The sequence below is a fragment of the Anticarsia gemmatalis genome, chromosome 2 (genome assembly GCF_050436995.1).
Source record: "Anticarsia gemmatalis isolate Benzon Research Colony breed Stoneville strain chromosome 2, ilAntGemm2 primary, whole genome shotgun sequence".
NCBI classification, from domain to species: Eukaryota; Metazoa; Arthropoda; class Insecta; order Lepidoptera; family Erebidae; genus Anticarsia; species Anticarsia gemmatalis.
The window spans coordinates 11442439-11458553 of record NC_134746.1 but is presented as its reverse complement, the minus strand read 5'-3'; the positions used below and the strand labels follow the sequence as shown (position 1 = coordinate 11458553).

General features: G+C 36.0%; 1 protein-coding gene across 2 annotated transcripts in view; it reads right to left on the bottom strand.

Moving 5' to 3' along the window:
* Nucleotides 1–15447, bottom strand: part of Hr39 (Nuclear hormone receptor FTZ-F1 beta) — a 37985-nt gene extending 22538 nt beyond the window's left edge. For both annotated transcript variants that reach the window (XM_076132531.1, XM_076132540.1), the window contains exon 1: nucleotides 15045–15447. The gene's annotated coding sequence lies outside the window, so the exon portion shown is untranslated. The remainder of the gene's footprint in view (nucleotides 1–15044) is intronic.
* Nucleotides 15448–16115: the final 668 nt, after the last annotated feature.

Here is a 16115-nt window from a genome sequence, read left to right as displayed (position 1 = left end):
GATCATAAAACTAAAAAAAAAATGGATCTGAGGTCAAAAGGTCCTTTTATATACAACTTCGCAAAGCTTCAAAATTAAAACAGAACTATCGTCAAAATAAATGAACGTCGACGAAACTGGTAGAATTTAAAGCCTAGCTAAGTATAAACAGTTTGCAATTGCATGGAGAATGGCGACAATCTATCTTACTATCACTAATCAGCGGAGACCTAGAAGTGCCAGTGTCTCGCTAGAAATGTCCGACTAGCACTAGACTACTATAGTTCCACAGCTTAGTAGAGTCTTGGTATGCACGATTTATCCAGATAATAATTAACTATCTTCTGCCCGTAATTTCGGAGTGTAAAACGATTTCAAAAGATGTAAAAAGTATATAGGTTGGTAATGATAAGCTATCGTTGTACCAAATTTCATAAAGAACCGTCCAGTAGCTTTTTGCGTGAAAGAGTAACAAAAACACGTCCATACATCGTAACAAGCTTTTTCATTTATACTATCAAAATTGTTCTGTGTATTGTCAAAAAAATTGCTGTTTCAAACAAGCAATCGTCAGCTACATAAGCCTGTGGGTCGCTGATGTTCTAAATTCCGCATTTTGTAAACCTCTGCCATCATGCTCTCATGCAAGGTTCTATACAAAGTTGTAAGACTATAGTACCTAGGACTATCTGTATCTGATCTAGACCGTATCCCGTTCACTTCATGACGGCACATTTATTTTAGTATATAACGAGAATTCTTGTATCTGTGTGTTTAACTTTCTAATAGCAATATTGCATTTTCACATCCCTATTTAATGAAAACTTTTGTAAAGCACAGCTATAAAAAATGATTTTACGAAATATTTTCTGTTAACAATTTTTTTTTATTATTAAACCATGAATCGGTAAAGTTTCGAATTCCATTATTGTAAAAACTGTTTCAATTAATCTTTAAAATGTTTTTAATATTGTAATAATATTATGGAGAAACAAAAGGATGACGTTTAATCAAAATAAATGACCCCAAAGATCAGAACATACATCAAAATAATCAGTTACTTCCTACTATTTCAGTTATATGTTCATTTTAACAACAATTTAGTTGTTTATTTACATCTCCTTATCAAGTTTTCGATAACGTTACAATAATATAAACAAACAATGTCGGTATGAAGGAAAACTATGTTATTAAATAGAAAATCCATATTCATTCAATATTTTCCTGTACAGTCAAGTTCAATGACTTATTAGTACATAAATGGTAATGTTTATAAATAATAATGATTAGTAAATACTTACATATTTTGTGCGTAATGAGTTGATATTGCGTAGATGTTCTAGGAAAGGATGAATGTTTCTGGCCTAAAATAAATTTATAGTCAAAATTGGAAGGATTCTTAGTCACTGGCCAGTATGTGACCGTAGGACTTCGCGGAAATTAAAAAGAAGCTAACTATAAAAAAATAAAAACTGCATTTTTAGAGCTTTAGGCAATGAATGATTTTTGACACACAAGAAAGTAGGAAAAAGGCGTAATATTATGGGTATAGTATGTAATATAATTTACTCCTCTTTCCCAAACGGGTAGGCAGAGACTAAAGAACGCTACTCGTTACGATCCTTACAAACTTCCATTGCTTCATTTACATCCATACATCTTGTTATACAGCGTGATACTTTATATCAATTGAAATAAAATGTGTAATGTGTGTCGCCTACCCTTTCGCTGTATCGATATAAGTCAAAATCAATAATTAGTAGCAGTTGCACCATGCGAAGTAACCACAAATATCTATAATTTGTATATTTTCACAGTAGCGCGTCACATGGCAGCTGTCCAAACTGTGTGAACAAACATTGGGTTCACAGAAACTAACATCATGTTCTAGTTAGCAATTACATTTTATCCTCCTTTATCTTTAACTAGTTGTTATTTTGTCTGCTTAGTTAACAATCGTTAGGTAACTAATGGCACTGAAAATAAATATGTTTTACGAATCTAGATATGATTAGTTTATAACTTAGATGAGCTAGTTTAACTGTAAAGCGAGTCAATAGTTGTCCTTTGCTCGACACTTTTTTATGTTAGTAAAATTATTATATGGCTGATAATTTAAACCTTTATCGAGGGTTACAGGAATCGGACACCTCGAAATATCGGAAAGACCAACAACTTGCCCGACCCGGGAATCGAACCCGAGACATTATGATCAGCAGTTGGACATACTACCGACTGCGCCATAGAGGAGGAAGTGTTCAAGAATTAATAGGTACTAGGTACCTTGGTCATACATCGTTGCGCAAAGGCCAGCCCGGGTCAGGAGGAATGCCTGAGGGATAGGATAAGTGTTTGCGCGGTTGAAGACAAAGGTTCCCTTCAACCAGGAAGTATTGCAGCTATTGATTTAACAACGCGTTGCTTGTGGGAAATGGTCCCTGACAAAACTACAGTGTAAATAAGTATGATTGGAATACAATTCATGGGCAGTATACGTTTAATATTGTAATTAAATTCATATATTATGTCTATTTTTGTACAAGTTTCTATTAAGCTTCTTCTTCCTTTTAAAACATTGAAAACTTGTAATGGGAAGTTGGTGCCATCGTTCCATTTTTCAACCTACGATAGACTGGCTGTAAATCAAAGAGAAATAGAAACACTCTTATTCCATACTCTCCCATTTAAAAAGAAAAAGAGCTTTGTTTTTAAAGTTTAAACCCCATGTTCCACGTGAGCCCAACGGTAAATCTGTAAAGACAAGTTGTTGCGGCGGTTCATAAACAAGTTAAACAGACAGGCTATCTATTGTCTCACTAACTAACCAAGAATTGGCACGGCAAATATTTACTGAGGAATTTGTTTGTTTGTTTAATAGACTTGGACATTGTGTGCCAATGAGTTATGCATGAATGGGAATTTGAGAATGCTGGTCATGGGGTTACTGCCTCTCAAATTTGTACCTTAAGGGATATTAGGCTTATGAGTCAATCATATCGTATTAAGGAATGACTGATCTTATTAGAAACAGTTCATTAAATAGTTTCTCCTGTAAAAATCGAGTAAAGTTTATACGGCAGGCAGTCGAATCCATGGTCTTCTTAAGCTTAGGATTTGCTCGTTAAATTGTTTTATGTCACATTTCCTAGAGTCATACTTTTCGAAGTTTACAGAATTGAATAATATTGTTGATCAGGTTCAGATTATTATCAGTAAGCTGCCTCAAGCACCACCATCGAACCAAATAAATCACGTCTGTTTTACAAAATCAAAACCGCAAAAATAAAGGCAGGTGTACACCGATCACCTGCTCACAAGATCCATATCAAAACATACAATTTTAATACCAAAGAGAGATCCTGTACTCAGTTATTCGAAACTTGTCTGATATTTAGATCGTACAATTTCCAAGCGATTACTAGTTAAGTAATGCGATAGTAATGTCGGCTAGGCGGCGCAGGCGCAAGTAAACGTTGAACACCTTGGATACTAACTGCAAGTTATGTTATTGCGGTCGCTGAGATTTGTTACTGTGTTTTAAATTGCTTGCTTTAATATTGATTGGTTTTGCCGTTTTATTTGTAAAAGTTTTGCTGTTAAATACAAACCAATTGAAGTAAAAAAATATTTAGCTCTGTGTAGCTTAGTAGCTTTGTGAATCGTAAAGTAGAGAAGTTCAAACTTGAGTAAACTTTAGGTAATAGGTATTCGTACGCACTATAAATACATAAGTGGTATCTGTTTAAAATATCACTGGCAACACGGTCTAGCGCATATTCGAATATTGAAAAGGTCATAACCTGATTCGTACGAAATTCGTTTCAATTTCAAAAAGGCATCATTTCGCGACAGTCGCCCAATAAGGCCAAGGCTTCATCGTCTGCGTCGCACGCAAATGTGACCTCGACGTTCTACAACTATGAATTAAATGTATCAATCATAATTTTGCAACGTCATTAGTGCAAGCGGTGTTTCTCAACCTTTCCCTACGAAATAGCCGATTTGTTTTTATTATTAGAATCAATATAAATCAATCAATCACAAAGCTTGCGGACACTGGCTGACAGTTAACTAAAAGTCTTCTAATTTGACACGTAAAAATACGAAATAAAAACCTATACAGCTGGATAGACTTCTCCTTCAAAACAATTATAAATATTGATTAATCTAGAGATGTGTTACTTATATACTACTGAATAGATAAAAAATGTTGTTTGAGAGCCACTATACTAAAAAAGTACATTTAAAATAACGATTAACTAACAAGAGACACTAGGATTTAAAGCTCCTGTTTTATGAGTCAACAAAATTTTTGTCTGTCAATATGTATGTACGTGCGTGTCGAAATAAAATAATTATTTTTTGCTAGAATAAGCAACGATCAAATTGAAAAACCTATCCTATATAAATGGCTGCAACGGTAAAGTAATATGGGTAAAATAGAGTTTTATAGTGCCATAAATTCATTCATCACAATCCTTCACTCCTTCTACATAGTGTTTTTTTGAACCGTACTTGAACTTCGACTTTACTGTGGACTAACTGCATAATATTTTAACCTCCAAATGAACTATTTCACACGAAAGTTAACAGCTTTCATACTTTTTATTACACCTATGGTCGTAACTCGTTATAATTTTATTGCACTTATTACGCCAACGCATAACATTTTACCGTAACTTCATCACAAGGGCCTGTTAAATGTCTCGCTATAAACAAATAGGGTCAAAATATTGTTAATGAATGCTTAAGTCGCGTTGACAACAAGTAACCTTCGATACTGCACAGATAATTATAAACCACAGAGAATGGAAATTCTTAGCATAGTTCCTTATTCCGTTACTCTGTCGAGCCAATTTATAAATAAATTGTTGTCTATGCAACATTCTTTTCGGCCTGTGTTATTCAACTCGATATTTAAAATAATTTAAATACAGCCAGAAGCAGAGTCAAAGGTTACCGAGATTCTAAATAAATGAACGTTTACGAACAAAATATATTAATAATAAATACATTGGGTGTATCGATCGATAGGGCTAGAGAAGATAGCCGAGTAAGCATGCAACAACATTATTTTACTTATCTAAAATGTTTCCTAGCGGACTTTAGGAACGACAGATTTTAATGAACTGTTCTTCACAAATCTTATACCTATCTTAGTTTAAAACAAGCGGTAGATATAATCTAAACGCGAAAGGTAACGAAACCGAATAATCAATTAACTAGCAGTTAGTCCTAACATGTTCAAAGTTAATCACGATTATTTGATTGATCACGAGTCTCAGTCAATCAGTCCTGTAGGATACGTGACCGATCAGCCATACGCATAGCTAATCCATTATAAAAATTAATTAGTTGATTATAACGATTCGTAATTCGTGGTACGGATATTTGAGAATACGTGTTACTTATAATATTAATTAAAAATATATTGTAGCAGGAAATACTCTTCAATGACTTTGAGAAACTTCTCTTAGCAAAAATGAATAGGGGTAAAATTTGTTATGTTTTTATTAATCATTTTTTTGTTACTCTATGTTTTTTTGTTACTCAGGTATAATAGGTAAGCAGCACAAGCTAGAGCACTTATTCCATTTTAGTCAAGAGGGTTAGGGAAGCCGGGCGAGGTTCCCATATTCTACCTACATTGAACTACAAAAACACATCACAAATAATGATGAAGAAGCCAGGTGATAGTATTTAACCACTAAACAACTACCTACATCTGCAAGTTTACAGCGTCAAAGCTTGCTTCACACGAGTTTTCGCAACGCGGAATCAACGCATCGAGGGCACGTAGGACCGGTACCCACCCACCACCTTCCACAGGAGGGGGGGAGGTAAATGGGTCGCCGCAGCCGCATTCCGTGGCGGTTGACATTACAGGAAAGCATGCTGGGAAACGTAAGTTTGAATTAACGGTTCTTCGAGGGTGAATCATGAAATTCAATATTTGAAGACAGACTGTTGTTGTCTGTGGATTGTTCAAAATTCTAGTGATGTGCAGCTCTCTGCAGATCCGTATTCAGTATTCTATAACCGTGAGTACAGGATAATTCCATGGAAAGCTTTAATTACCTAACTAGGTAGTTTATTAGCCTACTAATGGTAAATTAATTCCTTTACGCATAGACTGGTCCCTTATCAGAGATCTGCTGACCTATTCTAATTACATACTTGCAAATGCATGTAAAATAGTTTTAGAGAATTAACTTAGGTAAGTCGAAGTAAAGACAACCATGACAACAACAATTTAAGCGTAGACTAAATATAGTTTTTATCAATAAGAATAAATAGTTTGTTCCTGTCCCACTTACTTAGTTGCATATCAATGACATGCGAAGGTTGAAAAATTGCGACACCCGAACTGACCGGTACATGTACATTCGAATATGAGCGATTTCTTTGAATTTATAAGTAACATTACATCTTAGTATAAAAAAGACAAATCTAAGCGAAGCTGACAGAGTACCATAAACAGGTGTGGAAAAATGAGTCTACAACAAAGTCAAAAAAAAATCGTTTATATTTAAGGCTGTATAACAGAGCAAGCAAATGTGCAGAGTCACTTATAAACACTGATTAAGTAACTTTAAAACTGCACCTAACATTCTCACGAATTCACCTGTTCCGTTTCACAAGGTTCAGCACCAAGCAGTCACGAAAGGCCAAACATACAAATTGTGAACGTAAAAAATATCCTTCGCACCAAATGCGTCTAGTGGAACCGGTTCAACCGTCACTCGGCTGTTTCCCGGTGCCTAAATTAAACTAACTTAATTGACTAATGAAAAAACTCTCCGGAAATTACTATGCTCTGCCTCATGCTCTAAGATTTCGCCAAAGATGGCATCCATTGACGCCTCGGAGTGATGAACTCATACACAGATGTACCCCAACCCGTTAGACAAGTATTGAAATGAAACAGACTGTTACCGTTGCAGAACTTAGCGATTATGATATTTAGTTTAATATTTTTCCTTATACAAACACAATAGTAACCAGTAGACGTGAAAGCTTTTATAGGAAGTACTAAGCTGTCTGGAATTAATAACGAATATTAATAGAATATTGTACCGAGAATTGTGATCGGAGATAAAATTAAAACCAACGAATTCGCGGACCAGATATGCGCAAAAACAGTTGGGCAGTGAGTCAAAGCGAAGTGGCGGCACAAGACCCGTTCCAGACAACCCTGTGACTCACTCAGTAGGTAATGGTTTCTCAGAATCATTCTGTATCGAGGCGAGTTGCGAAACCTGCAAGGATGTCTCATGGTTTCGGCTTGCAATCACTTACGTGGGAACTGAGGTACATTGGAGAAAGTCCGAGGTTAACTTTACAATTACTGTGATGATAGTAATGAACTTATAGTTAATAGCCTTTGTCGAACTTTATTACTAGACTGCCTAGAAATGCTGATGCAAGATGATATGAAAGACTAGGAGAAAACGGAGTTAAGTAAGATCAAAAGAAAGTTCTTTAGATCAATCAGTCAAACTTGTCAATCAGTTATTGTTTCTACATGGTGTTTCCTGAAAGCCCCTAGCCAAAACGAGTTAAATATAAATAGTACTAACGTGACGACTATGTTGCAAACCTACTTCAGACGGCAAAACAGGAATTGAAAACACAAGTTAGCAAGACTTGATGCCGTAATAATGCATAACAAAAAGTTTTTAAGTATACCTAACCGATTTAAATTTATAAATGTATCTTAATTAGACCCTACTAATTTCGTTTCCTTATCGTTTTTTCTTGAAGAAACTTTGCATACATGTAGCCTACTGTAGAAATGAACAAAGGATGTTTTTCTAACCACGCATATATAAAATACGCATCAGATAGATAGATGAGTCAGCACACATTAGCTACCAGGAGTTATAAGCACAAACATTGTTCAGCTTGAACCCACAAACAATGACTAAAAGCTTCACTTAATTATTGTTTCAGATCACTCCTTACTGAGTTATTTGCTTTGTTAATACTGATATAGCATTTCAATTCGAATCGTGCGCAATTTATTAGCATTTCCAAAGCAATAAAATAGAAATGTATTGTATAAAGCATCATGAGTCATGATGATGACGAATAAAGGCTTAGGCGCCTCATTTGTCTTATATTTCTAAATACGGAAGTTTTTTTCTCAACATAATAGCATACAAATGGTATTGAGTAAAGAATGTTGCGTTATTATAGCTCTGTTAAGTGTGTGATCGCATTGATAGTGATTATTTAAGTGGTCAGATGAATCACACTGATAAAATGATTAGTGTGAAAATTGTTATCAATGTTTCTATTGGATTTTTGCAATGATATCTCAAGGGTGAGGTCATGCTTGCAAATCTAATCAATTTTGTTTGATTATTATACTCTTTTGTGAACGTATTTATAACATACTACAACTTTTACATGGGTTATGATAATGCCACGATGTAAACGATCATGTAGTAGACGTAGTAGTATATTGATATAGTCAACCGCAATTAGTAAAAAGCTATTAGATTTTAACATGTAATACATCCACTAATTTAAAAAAAACCGTATCAAATCGATTACATCCCTCCTTTAACCCATTACTGTCCCACTGCTGGGCAAGGGTCTCCTCCCGTAATGAGGTAGGGTTTAGGCCTTGAGTCCACCACGCTGGCCAAGTGCGGGTTGGGGACTTTGCATGCCCTCAATAAATGTATTAAACAAATTTTAGGCATGCAAGGTTTCCTCACGATGTTTTCCTTCACCGTTGGAGCATGTGATAATTATTTCTAATACACACATAACTTCGAAAAGTCATCGGTGTGTTGCCTCGGGTTCGAACCTGCGACCACTTGCGTGTGAGGTGTCAACTTATACCACTCGGCTATCACTGCTCGATGCTCGATTACATAACCAATCTAAAACTACGTGCCATCTATTTCATTCTGAGACATTCAATCAGCTTACTCACGAGGAAAACGAGCCAAATTGAATCATAAATCATAAAAACCTTTCGAATGTAGTAAGCACATGAATTTCAAAAGCGTTCAGGTGTCCGTTGTCGGTTGGTCGCGGTTCGGCCATGCATCCCAGGCCTTTTACTTTTGTTGCGCTTGCGCCACTCGCGTCCCGGGGTCAACGGTGAACGGTTCATATTCTAAATGTTAAAACACCTGCTGGCTGATAGCTTTTGGAACTTTTAACTGCTATATTTAATAAGTAACTACACATAGAGCCCTTCTGAACAGATTTTCGATTACTATCATCATAGCATTACATTCAGCGAACTAAAAGAAACTCAAGCAAAATTTGTTCAAAAAAATTCTGGTGAAACTTGCATGAAGTTATGTTCCTAGGTGTTGTCTTTAAATACTTTTGACTGAAAGAATCTTTTTTGAAGCTAGAGGCCCGTTTGGGTAATCTTGCATACCAGAAAGCTGACTAACTGCACGAAATAAGGAAAGCATACCAAAACTCTATCAAAAAACAAAAGAGGCATAAAATAACCCACTGACGATGCCTAATAAAAAAGTCTGGCCATTTGGAAACTTTTAACACCAATGTCATATAAGGAACAAAATTTTAAACTTTTCCTCTATTAAATCTATTTGTAAATAACTGGTTATATGGTTGCGGTTGATCAAACGACTACAAGTGTGAGAACTTTGTGTTTAACCTTGAAATTTGGTCACATGATTGAAGCCGTCTTGATATAAGATACTTTAAATTCAGGACAATTTGGTATTTTATGTTAATTTTTAATGACAAATTGCTAATTATAAAGCAACGATTCAGCAGCTATTTGGAAAAGAACTAAGTAATACGAGAAACTAGAAAGTTTGAAGAGTGGATTAGAGCTTTCGCGCTGTTTAAGTTAAAGGACTTCAATTTAGCCCGTTACTGCTTCACTGCTGGGCAAGGGTCTCCTCCCGGGATGAGGAAGGGGTTAGGCTTTAGGTCCATCACGCTGGCCAAATGCGGGTTGTAGACTTTACACCTCTTTAAAAACGGTTTAAAACATTCTTAAGCACGCAGTCGTTAATCTAGTTGAATTTATTACATACAGTACTTTCAAATATGAAAGTTAGGTAGGTACCTAATTATTATAAGCCTCATGTTTGAAGCCTAAACTCACTGCGTGGGAAGCTAATGATACTTCGCTATCGCCTACGGTCAATCCCAGCTCTACTGATGACATCTAACCTATCCAAGTGCATTGTTCAGCTTCCAGCCTTCATCAGATAACCGCAATCATCAAAACGAAATGCCCATCTGCGGAAACTTAATGATAACATATCAGGTATCGTAACGGTCCGGGTAACGAATATCGTATGATCTTCAGATATCTGTGCCGGGGAACTGTGTCACAGCACTACCGCTAGGGTCGTAGTGATGTGCTCTATTACGCGTGAGATCTAGAGATTGTCTATGGTTATAACTAGAGGCTTGAGTTTAAGATCGTTTATGATTGTAAATAGATTTATCTGGTACGAAGGATCTTTATAGTTTGTAGTATACGAGTATAAGTTTGTAATAGGTCCTTTAGAGGGCAAGCAAATGTCGGTTTACTCTCTGAAGGTCTGGGTGCGTCTTGCCCATAAACTTGCGTGGCAAATTCTTTAATAATTAGTTTTTGTTTCACATTTCTTAAAGTACGGTAAACATTATTAAATAAGCTTTTTATTTTCAAAAGAAAATAATGCAGTAAAGTCCTGTTTTACGAGAACTATGTCTCAAATTTGTAAGTTTTTTAAACCAAAGTTCCCTCTGTATTCTTATACTGTAAACATAAAACCGCAATAAAATTAACAATTTCGACACTTAAGTTAAGTCATGTTTCATAAATAATGACGCCATTAAGATTACACAATATTAGTAAATTATATTATCTACATAAGTATACATATCATGTGTATAATACGTATTATTCTTGTATATAATTTTGTGCGCACAAACACACGAGGCTATAATAACTTAATTTCCATAATACATCATCGTTGCTACTTGTCAAGGCTTTAAATATAGACTTATCCTACTAAGTTACTTATTTATTTTTTAACTTTACAACGGCCAAAGTAAAACTGTAGAAAGGAATTGAAAGGATTACTTTTAACCAATCAGTGAAACATGAAACAAAATGGCCGCCGAGAAAGGTTTGAAATTCAAAGTTCTCAAGGTAACATTGAATTTTGAACCTTGAATTTTTAAAGTACCGCAGTGAGAGTTAACCAAAGAAAGATTCTTATTCAATTCTAATGAGAACAAAACTGAACTCATATTGATGCCTGTCAGTAGGACAAGTATAAAAGACACGGCCGAGGACGTCTAAAAGAGAAACAGCCTTTAAAACAACACACGTCCTCCGACAGTGAAAAAAATCGAACAAAGAACCTCTTTTTGGTACAACACAATGGAACATGCGGTAGGCTGTTATTCGACGCTTGTATTTAACGAACTGCCTATTTAAAAATCAACCAACATTTCACATCAGAAACATAACTATTGGATAATGATTCCTAACCGTAAAGAAAATTAGAATGTGCATTCGAAATACCTTTCGCAACGATACACGATAGTAAACAGTACATGAGCGAGAATAGTACCTGTTTGCTATTCGACCTCGGTAATTGCGCTTAGCTTTTAAAATTTGAACAAAGAAGGGGGCCGAAAAACTGGTCGTTTGGTACTGAATGGAACATGGTAGTATAGACGTTACGCGAAGGTCTCTGCTCCCTGGGCAGACGCGCGCTGACTCACGCGGCCGCGCGCTTCCGCCTGATAGCAAGGTCACCGGCCGAGACGCACACAGACGAGAACACCCACACCACCACGCGTGAAAGTAGTGAGAGTACACTCATCACTAAACGCGATTCTTTTATTATTTTTTTGTATGCTTTGTGCCAAATGCGATGCTGCTAACAAACTTGACCTTTGACTTTGACGATAACAAATCATAACAAAGTAGTGTAGAACGTGATTTGGTTATTGTAAATATGAAATTACTAACATTTTGGTCTAATCTTTTTTTGTATGCACCATAGATTAAGACGAATTGCTATTACAATTCAAAGAAAAAAGTGTAATTAATAATGCGCTGCAATTACGTGCTAAAAATATAAATAGTATTATGTATAAATTCAAATGCCGTCCTACAGATTTTTTATAATCCGGTTGCAACATAAACTGTAGTCATCATACATTTATTCAACGAGTAATAACGAATTCACGAGCATCAGCAAACTTGTTAAGGTAAATGTGGAGATGTCAAAACAAGTCTATTTTTGGTGAAATAAAACTCGAGGTCGCCTACGTGATCTGCAATTGAAAATAGTAACGAATTTGAGCTGTTTTGATACATTTAGAAAGCACATGTGTGTATAACGTACATCTCAAAACTATTGCAGTGTTTTTGTAGCTTTATGTGTTAGGTAAAATATCTTGACTAAATATATTACGCATTTATTATACAGCCAGCTCATTTTTTGTATATTTAATAGCTGTTTGTCTGGTCGGGGCGCAGCTGTGAATTGGCCAAAAGTCAATAACATTATGAATAAGTCGGCCTGACCGCTAACTGTAAAGTTAATGGTTAATTGCAGCAGTAGTTCAGCGATTAATCAATTCCATCCGGCTAAGAACAAACAATGAGCTTACCGAGATCCTATTTCGACATTCATTTTGCAATTAAACAGCCAGTGTGGTTAGAACAGTCGACACTCTACAAGTTACAGATACAATAAGAATATTAGTTGCCTAACATCTAAGGCTATAATTTGTTAAATTACCATAATAACATCGTTTGTAATGGATTACAATATCTTACATAACTCGCTGCTTATTCTGATGAATGAAGTGGATGATAAAAAAGTGCAAAAGTCGGTTTATTTTGCTTATAACTTTTCAGTTTCAACTTTCAATTGGGATAAATACAGATTATTGTATATCCAAAATGGTGCTTAGAAACTGTAGCAGCTCGTTTAAATACCGATCGAGTTGAAATTCCCAGGCGGCACTTTCCGGCTTCGAATTTTTGATACATTAATTTTATCGATTTGGACTCGAATGCATTACAAACAACTACTTTATATGCAGACAGTTGCTCAATGTCGCTTACGACTGTGTACCGTTGTGTTAATTACATGTAAATCTAACAGTACATAATATTTACTTTACGATACTGATCGCCATTACAATTACCACCCACAGTCGGCTGTGACGAAATCATTAGCGAACGAAGGTGTGTCTTGCTTTTAAAGCAGTACATTGCAAATGTATACATATGGGCTGTACATTATTATTATGACGGATTACTTTCGGCCATGGAAATGTAAGTAGAACGTTTCATTTCCGAATAAATTTCTTTGTACAAAAATACATTATGTTTTAATTATCAAGGCTATTGTTTAATGGCGGACTTAAAACAATCACTCCAATTACACGCTTAGTTACTTTTAAAGGTTACATTTACAGTTTAATGAATGTAATTGAGTATATTATGAATTTCGTCGGAGATTAACATCTAGAGTTCACAAAAGACTGTTTCAATTTCAATCTTGATTCACCGGAATCACACTTTTAAAACACAAACATGAAACCAAATTATTCATATTGACTCGAACGTCTGGCGTCGAATTTATAATACCTATCAAGCTGTACATTAATATGCAAACTTTTTGCCGGTCGCCGTGTCGTGGGGCTCGGTATTAAGTGGCATTCGTAGATCACGACTTGCGAGGCCAGATTGTTACAGACGGTTTACGAAAAGATGCAGTTATTTCTATACATACACTCTTATAGAACATCGCAAGGTCATCTCGAAGTTTAAATGCTTCATCAGTAGACGAAACAACGATAAAACGAATCTGAATACTGAAAAATACAAAAAAAATGCATTCTAAATCTCTCGGAATGCGCCATAAAATTAGTCATTTCAGTGTTTTTATGAGAGCCAGACAGAGAAAGAATTTGGCGTTGTAATAAAAATGTATCAGGAAGCGTCGATTTTGTGTACGGTCGTTTTGCGAAGATTAACTCCGTAGGTACCTACCTATAATATCTATAAAAATACTGAGGTAATTTACAAAAAATGTATTGCAATAATGTCAAAAAATCTTAACAAGTTTTTTCCCTTAGCGTCTGGGTACCACGGCTTATTGATAAAACGTAGTTATTAAACATACCGAAGACATTAGAGCTCTCCATAAGTCTAGACTATCATATTGTATTGATTGTATTATGTCATGAAACTCGAGTAGGTATAGATACAGACTTTGTAGGTACATATCAGGTATGAAATCGTGCATAAGAATATCAATCAGCGATAAAGCTATGAAACATACCTACCTATCTTATTTATTAATGACACGTTGTTTTTTTGCACGTACGGAAATATGAGTCCTGAGGCCAGAGAGGTATGTTTATAAATCCGTGCCAGATTTATTTCACCATTAAGTTACCTACCTATCAGATCGCAATCTCATAGCATAGCTACGCTTTATTCCCCGTTAGTTAAATGCATGCGTTACCGACCGGAGGCATGAGACAATGCGATTTAAAAATAGAGACAGTAACTATTTGTCACATTGTAGGCATGTCCGTTATCTATGCGCCTGGTGTGCTTTTAACATTGCTGAATAAAATCTAATAGGAAATGAGAACTAGGTGAAGACCTTGAGAGCTAAGAATAACTGGTGCGATATTACATTTTTCTTATTTGACAATTTGTTTCATTTCATCATAGAATGGATGACTAATCTGAATATAATTGTTATACCGATGGGTACTCCAATTTCTCATTATTATGCAGCGTGATATTGAATTCAAGTACAATATTCCAGGAAAATAATAAACACAGAGTACACTTGTGTACGCGACTGTAAACAAAACACGGTAGGGGCGGCAAGGGCGGCGAGAGGGGCGGGGGTGAGGGGTGTGCACCCTCCGCGTCACGTGACGGGCGACCTTCAGGCGGCGCACCGACCTTGAGCGGCGCTCGCCCCGCGCGCGGGTCAGAGGTGAATGCACGCTGCCGCGCGCCCGCGCCCCTCGCGCATCCGCCGCACAACCGAAAACCACGGAACGCTACTCACCTCGATCCTATCTACGACTCCATGGCACTGACGACCCGACCGCCGCCGGCCTCGCAGCCACCATCCCGGCCTCGAGCACCCACCCGTCGCGAACAGGTACCAGCGCGACGCGGCACACCTTTCCCATAAAATACAACCGACAAGTTTATTGACATCGAGTCTCACCAACGATTGCGCAAATGTCGCGATATTTTGACTACTCGAACACATGCACAGTCTTCATTCGAATGTAAAACACTTTTAGTACAGATTTGTACTGTCTATTCACTCAATAAATACTTTAAAACAAGAAAAACATTGAACACAACAGACGAACTCGAACGATTTCTACACCATGTCCTCTCACCTCCGCAAAACAAAGCGGAATAAAGTTGTAGCGCACGGCCGAGTGAGCGTGACATCTCGCGAGCAGTCGCGAGTCGAGGTCGTCAAAACAAAAGGTAAATATCGACACCTGGCGGTAGCTAAATACAATGGCTGCTATACTTAACAAAATTTGTGTACGCTAACTTTGTAAAAAAGCACACTAGATGACGCTACTTAGTAGAAAATACCAATTTAAGCTTTTTAGACAAATTTTCAAGTATATAGCACAGAATAGCGTGGATATCAGTAATTTCTTCAGAACTTTCATTATTTACGGATAAAGTTGTTATTCAAATACCAAAATGTATCTTATAAAAGGGAATTTGTTCATTTTAGCGGGAAACACAAAAAGTGCATAAGTTTTTCAATAGATGGCTCTAACGTTGCTGCAAAATTTTATAGAAACTTTAAACTGTGAAATATTTGAGTGTTATTTTTTTTAGTTTATTTCTTATAGCTTATTTATTATTTTTTTTTATTACAGCTGACCCAACTGAAATAAAAAAAATATTCCTGATAATGAAGAAGTAACTATTAGAATAATTTTATTGTTTTTAGGCGATTAATAATATTCTATATAATCTAAAAGAGAACAGTGATAGCGGCGGATAGTAAAAAAATATGGCACTGTTTTGTCAATTAAATTAGGTATAGGTACTGTAAATAGTCGCACATAGATGACATAATTTGGAAGGATGAAACTAT